This window comes from Triticum urartu, chromosome 1 (assembly GCF_003073215.2).
Source record: "Triticum urartu cultivar G1812 chromosome 1, Tu2.1, whole genome shotgun sequence".
Taxonomy (NCBI): Eukaryota; Viridiplantae; Streptophyta; class Magnoliopsida; order Poales; family Poaceae; genus Triticum; species Triticum urartu.
In genome coordinates, this window is record NC_053022.1 from 35,680,568 (window position 1) to 35,691,323 (window position 10,756).

Genomic DNA, 10,756 nt, shown 5'->3' on the forward strand with positions numbered 1-10,756 from the left:
GTATATATTTGTTTGATGCGAACCCTTCATTTGCACTGCTATTTCTTATGCTTAGATTATGTTAATTTCTATTGTGACAGAATGTGATGTTTTATTTTGTTCTTGATGGTGGATAGAATCATATAAGTGTTCTCTTCTATACATCGCCCGATGATGAAAATTGAAAATTTAGAGATGGCACTTGGACATGATTCTCTCCTCCCTGTCCTCCTCGTCCTCATCCTCCTCTCTCTCTCTCTCTCTCTCTCTCTCTCTCATAATGGCACATGCAGCAGCAGCAGCAGTTCACACCAGATCAATCTTTCACATGGACAAAAGGGAGATCATTTGCCATCAATGAATGGTACATCTATGGCACCTGAGGGCATGACATTTCTTTACCTTACACTAATAACCGGCAAAATTTGCATGGATATATTTCTTTTCAATTTCATCTTCCTTCAATAGCATTGCTGTCTCTTATGTTCAGATTTTGCATCATTTTCGCTTTGCTTCATCATTTTTGTGCATTGTGGTTCCATCTGATTATGATTAAGTTTGCTCTGTGATTTCTTCATTACTTTTCTAGTACCTTCTTAGCTTGTTGTTTTGCTTTTCACCTCAGTGGAGGAAAATCTTTGGTGTTTCATGATTTATCACGATTGATCACTGTTGTAAATCAGCTTGCATTTGAGTTCCGATCTCGAAGTGGTAGCCCTTTACCAGGGTGAAGGTTTTGAAATGGCCAAATCATTTGTTGGTTTCTGTCTGTAATGTTTATTAGTGGTTTTAAGTTAGTATTTTGGTTATGATTTGTGCTTCAAAATTGCCCCGTCTCCTACGTCTATTTCCCCCTTTGATTCCTTCGGCTCTCTGGTGGTTTGATGCTTTGTTCTGGTCGATCTCGATATAGATGTACTTTGGTCGTAGTCTGTTTGGTGATTTGTAGTCTACTAGTAGTACTATATTTTCCGCATGCTGCATGGATTTTCCCTTGGATTGGCCCGATGATGATTAGGCTGAAATCCCCCAATGCGGGGATGTGGATGGATGGATAGATAGATAGATCAGCTCAGATCTGAGCTTGAAAAGCGATCAGCCGTTGCGTTGCAAGGTTGAATGAAGCCCCCTGAAATGGCTAATGCGGCGCTGGCTTCTCTGTTCTGGGTGCTGAGGCCTGTGTCTGGGTCAGCTGTTGCTCTGCCACTGACCTAGGGCCGGCCCTTGTTGAGGTCTGCCTCTCCGTCCTTCTCCTCCTCGTCGTCGCCGCCGCACTTTTGCCATGGCCTTGCCTCGCCTCGCCGCTTCTTTCGGTGCACCCAGACATGCCCCAGCGCCAGCTTTGGAGCCCGCCACATTAGCCTGCAATGGAACTGAAATCTGAGGGCCATGTTGTGATGCAGAATTCTCGGTCTTTGCGTCTGAATCGAACTCTTTTGCATGATCGCACACACTGTAAAACAGACAGCTTCTGCACATTGTGTTATATTGTAGTGTGGTATGCAATGCAATGGTGGAATGGAATGCCATCTTACAATGTGTGGACCACTCCTAGGCTAGTGATTTGGTAGGATAATTGATCAATTGCACTGAATCACCCGCGCTGATCTCCTTTGGCTATTTTCCTCTTTGTTTCATTCGGCTTTCTGGTGGTTTGATGCTTTGTTGTGATCGATCTCGGCTTAGATTTACTTTGGTGGTTCGTTTTGGGCATTTGTAGTGTATGCTATGTTTTCCCTTGTTGCATGGATTTTCCTTCCTCTAGGCCTGATGATGATTAGGGGTGAAAGGCCCATGTGGGGATGGATAGATAAATCGATTGATTCGCTCAGGTTTGAGCTTGAAATGGGATCAGCCGTTGCATTCGCAAGGTTGAAGCCCCTGAAATGGCTAATACAGCGCCGGCCTTCTCTGTTCTAGGCTCTGAGGCATGTGTGCTTGGGTTAGCCGTTGCTTTTGCTCAAGCTCCGCCACTGACTGATGGGCTGGTTCCCTTCTTCCTTCTCTTCCTACCAGCTCATGTGTCACCGTGGTGACAGCTGTGGCTGCCGCCGCCGTCGTCGTCGTTGTCATCACCACCACCACCATCGCCTGCTCTTCTCTATTGGTCCACCCAGACACGTCACAGTGCCTGCTTTGAAGCCCGCTGCATTGGTTTTTGATGAACCTGAAATCTTAGGGCCATGTTGTAATACGAATTCTCGGGATTTTCATTTGAATCAAACTGTTTTGTGTGGACCACATGGTGTTATACTATTGTGTAGTAGCCAATGGTGGAACGGGAACTCACAATGTGTAAAGCAGTGCTTTGGGCCATGCATGTGCGCCTGCCTGTCTTTGCCGAGATCCAGGCTAGTGTTTTGGTAAGATAATTAACTGGTCGCACTGAATCAGCCACACCCATCCTTCGTGTGTTAGATATGATGGCGTAGGATCACACTGACAGAAGTTACCAGTCCATCTGAGGTTCATTTTTTGTACATCTATATTCTTGTTTTTGTTTCTTTTACCTTGTTCTGTGTCAGGGGGGGGGGGGGGGGGGGGAAGATAGTACCGATTTAAGAGTAGTTCACTACTGCAATTAAAAAAAAGAGAATTCTAGTTAACGTCAATAACTGTTCATTTGCTATTCTTGAATGCAGGTTGGCTCCTTTGTAGGAAATATGACATGCTTTTGCTACAGAATAGTGATTAAATACTTCTGATTTCTTTTCTGTTTTTCTTTCAGTTACCTTTCTTACCAGTTTAACCTCATATTACATCTTCCATTTAATAAGATCCTAACTGTGAACTTTTGGCTTTGCACCAAAATTTCTGTTGAGTTTTTGACTATATCATGATGGTATTTTTTGGGAATGGTGGTTAGAAGCATGTATTGCCTAATGATGAAAACTAAGAGATGGCACATGACATGATCGCTTCCCCCCCCCCCCCCCCCTCTCATGTTTGTGTGTGGGCGCGCGCGCGTACATTGACATCTACCTTTCTTCATGCCCTTACGGGTGAATTGAAGATCATCTCTTGTGCCATCAATGAATGCTACATATTTGAACATGTGAAGGCACAGACTTTATTTTCGTATCATAAATTATTGGCGAAGTTTTGTTTGATATATTTATTTGGTTTCATCTTCCAGATCTGTATATATTTGCTTGATGTGAACCCTCCATTTGCACTGCTATCTCTTATGCTTAGATTTTGTATTATTGCCATTTGGATTCTTCAACCTTTTGAATTTGATTCAGATCATGGACAGGTTTGTTCTGTTAATTTGTTTATTATGTTGTATCTTTTTGTTTGTTGCTTTGTTTTGCTATCTGAACCCTTCATTTGCACTTAATTTCTATTGTGACAGAATCGTGATTTTCCATTTTGTTCTTGATGGTGGATAGAATCATATAAGTGTTCTCTTCTATACATCGCCCAATGATGAAAATTGAAAATGTAGAGATGGCACTTGGACATGATCCTCTCCTCCCTGTCCTCCTCTCTCTCTCTCTCTCTCTCTCTCTCTCATAATGGCACATGCAACAGCAGCAGCAGCAGTTCACACCAGATCAATCTTTCACATGCCTTATGGACAAAAGGGAGATCATTTCGTGTGCCATCAGTGAATGCTACATCCTATGGCACCTGAGGGCATTATGTTTCTTTACCTTACACTAAGAACCGGCAAAATTTGCATGGATATATTTATTTTCAGTTTCATATTCCTTCAATAGCATTGCTGTGGTTCAGATTTTGCATCATGTCGCTTTGCTTCATCATTTTTGTGCATTTGTTGTGGTTCCATCTGATTACGATTAAGTTTGCTCTGTTGATTTCTTCATTACTTTTGTAGTACCTTCTTAGCTTGTTGTTTTGCTTTTCACCTCAGCGGAGGAAAATCTTTGGTGTTTCATGATTTATCATGACTGATCACTGTTGTAAATCAGCTTGCATTTGAGTTCCGATCTTGAAGTGGTAGCCCTTTACCAGGGTGAAGGTTTTGAAATGGCCAAAGCATTGTTGGTTTCTGTCTGTAATGTTCATTAGTGGTTTTAAGTTAGTATTTTGGTTATGATTTGTGCTTCAAAATTGTCCATGAAGTCCTGATACTGGTTCTATACACCAATTAGTAATGCCTTCTACAATGTATTGTCCAATGATGAAAACTACTCCCTCCGTCCCATAATGTAAGACAGTTTTTTTGAAAAACGCCTTACATTATGGGACGGAGGGAGTAATATGTAGAGATGGCACATTACATGGTCCCTCCCTCCCTAGATCCCCCCCCCCCCCCCCCCCCCCCCCCCCCCCCCCCCCCCCCCCTTCTCCGAGCATGCGCGTGCATGTGTGTGTGTGTGTGCTGACAGGCTTCATTTTTGCCATCTTACACAAATTACCGGTAAACCTTTGTTTGATATATTTATTTTTTTCATCTTCCAGATCCGTATATATTGGCTTGATAAAAATCCTTAATTTGCATCCTTTCTCTTATGTTTAAAAGATTTTGCATTATTGCCATTTGGCTTCTTCAGTTTCGTGAATTTGCTTGTTTCATCTGGCCATGGTCAGGCTTGTTCTGTTAATTTGTTTGTTATGTTTGAGAATGGCGTTTTGGAGACCGAGCTCTATGGAGGCCTTTATTTTTGAAAAATTCAAATTCAAACTTTTATGTTTCAAAAAATTCTGAAAAAAAATATGCGTGTATGTAAGGATGTAACCCACATGTGTGTAAAATTTCATGATGAAATACATTGAAATGCAACCTGTGCAAAAAAGACCGGATTACCGGCAAAATTTGCATGGATATATTTATTTTCAGTTCCATCTTCCAGATTGTCTCTGTTGGCTTGATGGGGACCCTTCAGTAGCATCGATGTTCAGATTTTTCATCATTTTTGCTTTGCTTCATCATTTTTGTGCATTTTGCTATGGTTTCATCTGATTATGATTAAGTTTGCTCTGTTGATTTTCATTACTTTTGTAGTACTCCCTCCGTCCCAAAATAAGTGTCGCTGATTTAGTACAAAGTACAAAGCTGTACTAAATCAGTGACACTTATTTTGAGACGGAAGGTGTACCTTTTTAGCTTGTTTTGCTTTTCACCTCGGCAGAGGAAAATACTTGGGTGTTTCATGATTTATCACGAGGGATCACTGTTGTAAATCAGCTTGCATTTGAGTTACAATCACGAAGTGGTAGCTCTTTACCAGGGTGAAGGTTTTGAAGTGGCCAAAGTATTGTTGGTTTCTCTATGTAATGTTTATTAGTGGTTTTAAATTAGTATTTTGGTTATGATTTGTGCTTCAAAATTTTCCCTGAAGTGCTGATACCAGTTCTATACACCAAGATTAGTCTTTTGGATGGTGGTTAGAAGTATAGAAATGCCTTCTACAGTGTATTGCCCCATAATGAAAACTAATATGTAGAGATGGTGCATGACATGGTCCCTCCCTCTCTCTCGCTGTAATAAATTGGATAAAATTTATTTTAAGGTGGCTAATCTAAATATAGGAGGATGTGGTTGCAGACCTTGGGATGTTTTCCAGTTTTTTGTTTGGAAACAATTGATCTGCTGTTAATTTGAAGATGACAAGGAAATAAGGAGGAAAATTAAAAGGCTTCTTTGGTGGAGGGGTAGGAGAAGCCCGGATCAGCCAAGGAAGCAGGTGAGCTGCCGTGTATGGATCGGTCGAGGAAGGAGACGTCTTGTGCTGTAAGGGTGTCTGCAGACTGATTTTTTCTTGATTTGATGTATTGTCATTGCATATATCATTATCTCCAAGTCTGATTAGTGTTTGATTTTGCACAGATTTGTTTGGGATCTGCTTTGAAGCAAGCATCGTTCCTTGTGGTCACAGGTAAATTTGCAGTCCTGTCTATTAATAGTTGGTTCAGAACATTAGGAGCACAGTGACAAGTTTCAATTTTAAGGATTTATAATACCCCATTTCCGCTGGTTTTTCCCCAATATGTCAATGTGTGATGTGTCTAAGCCTCATTATTTCCCTTTGTTATAGTCATTATTCAGCATGGAGCAGAACTGCACACTTATCAATGTATAATTTATGTAAAGCTTGATATATTGCAGAGTTGTGCTTCCATCATTTCCTAATATATACTGAAATTAAAAGTTCAGCTTCTATTTTCCTTAATATGCTTTAATTCCTATGATCAACGGCTACAGATTTCTTCTAACACTGTAATGCTAGGCTGGAGTTTGAGGTTTTCACTACTGCTCTCATCTTCGATGCCATCTCAAACTACTAAAATTTTAAAATTATGTTTCATTTTCACCAGGATTAGGTTCTTTTATCCATGTGGTGGTATGGTTCAAATGCAAGAACAGATGCCATGTATTGCCATGACATACATTGAACTTTGAGTTTTCGTCAATGATGTTGTTATTTTTATCTATTTGTAGCGTCATATAAATGAGTTTTGACATGGTCATTTTACAGGACGAGTAAACAATGGTTGGTCGGTAGAAGCTTCACTTGCGACTGTGTGCCTTTCTGCCTTAAGAAGTTCTTTTCATTGTCGAAGAACAACATAATGTTTATGGGCCAGTTTTCATGTGGTATAGAAATATCAGTGAATGTAGCAGATATTTTGCATGATCTTTAAAGCATAGTCTCACACGGAGAACAGTCACAGTGTGTCATAAGGTGATAACTATAAAGTCCACACCATGTGAAAGACATTATAAATTTATGCATTCATAGGCTGTTTTCTACTATGAGCACTTGATTGTCTTGTGACTGTAGCCATGGATAAAGTAGAACTTAATTTGATGTGTAATATCATGACGTGAGATGTAGTTCTCCTGTTGAATTAATTCCATTTAGAATCCCTGTGCTCGAGGTAGACAAGCAAAATGGGTAGTGCATCGTGTTAAAGCCTTCAGCCTTGCTTCCTAGAGAAATAGATATATGTTTCAATGTCTTGGTGAGGTGTCTTTTGGTGGATGGGAGCAAGCAGCACTGCAACAGTACCAGATGGTGTGGGTATGTTTCAATTTTTTTTGCATTTTGAGGGTTCACTTCCATCCTTTAGAAAATTATTCTCTTTTTTGAGATGTTTCAATATCAACTATTTTCATCTTTTGATTTCCATTTAATCCTGGTTCAGAGAGTGGCCTTTTTGTGCCTGGTAGTGTGGGTATGTTTCAATATTGTCTGCATTTTGAGGCTGCACTTCCATCCTTTAGCAAATTATTCTCTTATTCAAGATGTTTCAATATCAACTATTTTCATCTTTCTATTTCCATTTTAATCCTGGTTCAGACAGTGGCCTTTTTGTGCCTGTTATTACACTTGAATGCTAAATTGCAAAGTGACACATGAATCGTTCTGAAGGACTGATGGTGATGTTTTCATATGGCCATTCTTACTGGGTGGCTATTTGCTCGGTCATTTTTGTAATCATGAAATGTTGATAGATGCTGGACATGCATATCGTCCTAGTTATTTCCATAGTTTATTTAATAGAACATTTAAGTTATTTTAAATAGAGGAAAAAGATTTCTCCTGGTCCATTACGTAAGAGTGAGTTTTATCACATAGCCCCTTTGTGGGAAAAGATACAAGAGTTTGCACCCCCAATCTCTTGTTTGTTGTATCAAGTTCTTCTGCACCCATGGTTGCTAATTTGCTGGCAACCCATTCGTTCTATATGGTTGTTGACAAAAGGTGGTTATCTGCACTGCCATTGTTCATGAAAATTATGTCATACCAGGTTCTGATATTTAGCATGCATCGTTTATATTCTGAAAACATGTGTTCTTTGTCCTTTCAATAACTAACTTAAATATTATGCAGAGCGTGAGAAATTAATGATGTCAACTTTCTGATGGGGAAAAAGGAAAACATGTGCTTCTGTTATATGCCCGAAGATTGTGCTTAAATGGGAGAGCATGAATGTTTCATTAAGCTGCCTTGGCCCCAGGTGTGTTCCATATTTCCATTGTTGTCCCATTTGCGACTATCTTACTATGTGCAGCCTGGGATTTGGTTGATCTTCTATGCAGGCATAATCCGTGATGCAGTGCAATGTTTTCATGTTTCGATTTCCATTTTAATCCTGGTTCAGAGAGTGACCAGTTCATAATGCGAAGCTCTACTGTTGAATTCTATCCTTCGGTGTTCCTTAGTTCCTTTGACCATGCCACTCACTGAAATGAGAGACATGCTCGTAGTTAATTTACTTATGCCATCAGTGCTCATAAACGGTCCAGCTGGGGAATCCTTCGTTACCTATACGTTAACGTTGTTCTTTTGTTTTTATTGTTGTGTGATACATATCCACCTATGATGACAAGTAGGTTCCCAAAGTTTTGTATGGTAGCTGTAAGTTGGCATCTTCCAATTGCTGATGGACCCTAAGTTTGAATGTTGTACTTACTTGGTTTGTAAGGTCTTACAGTTTCAGTGCTTTATTTGCTCATGGAGCTATGGCTCTGTTACGTTGGGCTAAGGTTTGATTGCCTGCACGGGTACGGCAAGGTGTAGATGCAGATTCATTGTCGATGTTGAATACTGGAGTAAGAATGATGATCAATGCTCTAATGAACCTGCATGCTGCAGCATTACTATCAGGATATATGGGTTAGGCACATACTCTTTTGACAGTGGGTTAGCTAAGTGTGGTTTTCAGGTGAAGTTGCCTATTAGTTTTTTTCAGCTTTCTTGTGTTGACTTCTCTTTTACTGTAAAGCAAAGGCTGGCAGTTAGTATTCCCTGATTCAAGAGTTTTTTTTTACTTGGAAGATCGGAACATTGTCGATAGAAGAATGAGTTTTATAGCAAACTAGGTTCAGACTTGTATACTAATTTCATTTTGCGACACCATGATGGTTGTTGGGGTATAATTAAGACTTTGTTCCCACTGAACATGAAATGCTGGATGATGATGAGATCATCTATGACAGTGATTGGCGGTGCACTGATGATTGTGAGTATATATATAGATCACATTAACACATTTCTGATAACTACAGTTCTAACTTATTGATGGATCCTTCTCTGTGTCTTATGGCTCTATGGGCCGAGCATTCTTATCTCTAGTTGGACAACACTAGCCTCTATAGTAACACACATGCTCTGAGATTTTTCTAGGATCATTCCTCCCAGGTGATAACGAACCTGCTCATAATGTAGCATAAGCTAAATCGATTCTAGATTTTCTTTTTTGGCCCACTACAATAAAAGATCATTCATACTGAGCTTTTTTGTGCTACAACAGAATTATGGATGACTGCTCTATTTTTGAGAATTGCTCTATTTAATCTTTGACAGTTCGGTCTATATATGTCATGGGTTTAGCTATTAGCGTTGTTGATTGCAACCTTGCGGACCTCCTGCTTATTGCTTTTCATTATTCTTTGTGTAGGTCACATACACCAACATCTAAAATAAATCCAGCAGGCAGTTGAGAGTTTTTCGGCTGTGATGATTACCAATGCAGATAGAGCTATCTAATCCAGCTTTCGCTTGATTTTCGTCACTGAGCTGCTACCAGCCTTCTTTTTTCCCCTTTCCTATTACTACAAGTGTATGGTAATTATTTACCAAATACTCCCTCGTCCCAAAATTCTTGTCTTAGAGTCGTTGATTTCAAGGAACTTCGTTCCATCCAAGATCCTGAGGAAAGAATCAGACTGCCTGGATCTGTGGAGGGCACTGATATCATTTTTGTGTCCACAGATTTTGGCATCCACAAGGTTAATCTCAAGTCACTACACAAAAAGAAGTTGTGCTAGAGACGGCAATACCGTACTTCAATTCCATACATGAGTTTCTACCATCTGCCGGGTACATCTCTGCGTTCTTCCTTTTCCTCTTTTTTGTTTTGTGATCTGGGCACAACACTACTTGAATCTCTAATCAGATTGAAAGTTACATTTGATTGTTCAGCTGTGAGCAAACTTTGTGTGCTATGTAACACTAGAATGTTGCACCTAATTATGCTTATGGCTACCTAACTGGTTGTTTTATATTCTATCATGCCATCTCCTTTTTGCAATCACACTTACAAATCTATGTTTGCAGAATGGGAAATTGCAGAAATAGAGGAAAGGTGAGTCATTCAGTTGCGGCACGATCGTTGACGATGTAGGATTGAATATGGTTAAGGGCAGGATGCCGCTTTCATCAACAGGAAAGATTACCAAACCACTTGGAGTTGGAGGTGACATGAGCCTTGTGATCAATTCTGCAGGTATTCAGTAGCTTTTTTAGCGGTGCTTGTTGGCTTTTGGTAGCATGCTTGATAATTTCCCCGTGTTGTTAGCATGCGTAAGCGGGTGAATGGATTATCTTGTAATGAGGAACTTCTAGTTTCTTGAAGCAGCAACAATCATGTCCTCCTTTGTTGAATTTGCTAGAGAATGCATAGTTTGGTCAGTTTGCTTCCCAATTTTTATCCAGTTTTTGGATTCATCTCCCATAAGGGGTACCATTGCTTAGTTTTTGCATGGTGGCTTGCTCATCTCAATTAATCTTGTGAATTCAGTTATTGCTACATGTCGAGTGCTAATGTTAGGGCAGTTATATTTTTGGAAAACTACAGAATGTTTAGTCAGAGTGTGCAAGGCTAGAATGATAATTGCTAGAACCAGCCTCTTGTTTCACTGATGCTTCTCATTGGTCTGGGCATCAATATACAGTTCACCATCACTGAATGTTGTCTCTCTGTTAACTAGTCTCCTTTTTAGGGTGCATATTACAGTCAACCTCTCACGTTGATCAAACAATGCCCCGCTTCCTGGCGGACAGCAAAAACTGTCTAGATG

General features: G+C 40.0%; 1 long non-coding RNA gene across 1 annotated transcript; it reads left to right on the top strand.

Moving 5' to 3' along the window:
• Positions 1-4,346: 4,346 nt before the first annotated feature.
• LOC125544921 lies at positions 4,347-10,374 on the top strand. The gene is made up of 6 exons (XR_007299849.1): positions 4,347-5,680; positions 5,777-5,825; positions 6,426-7,911; positions 9,355-9,521; positions 9,669-9,776; positions 10,014-10,374. It is a non-coding gene; the product is annotated as an uncharacterized LOC125544921 (long non-coding RNA).
• Positions 10,375-10,756: the final 382 nt, after the last annotated feature.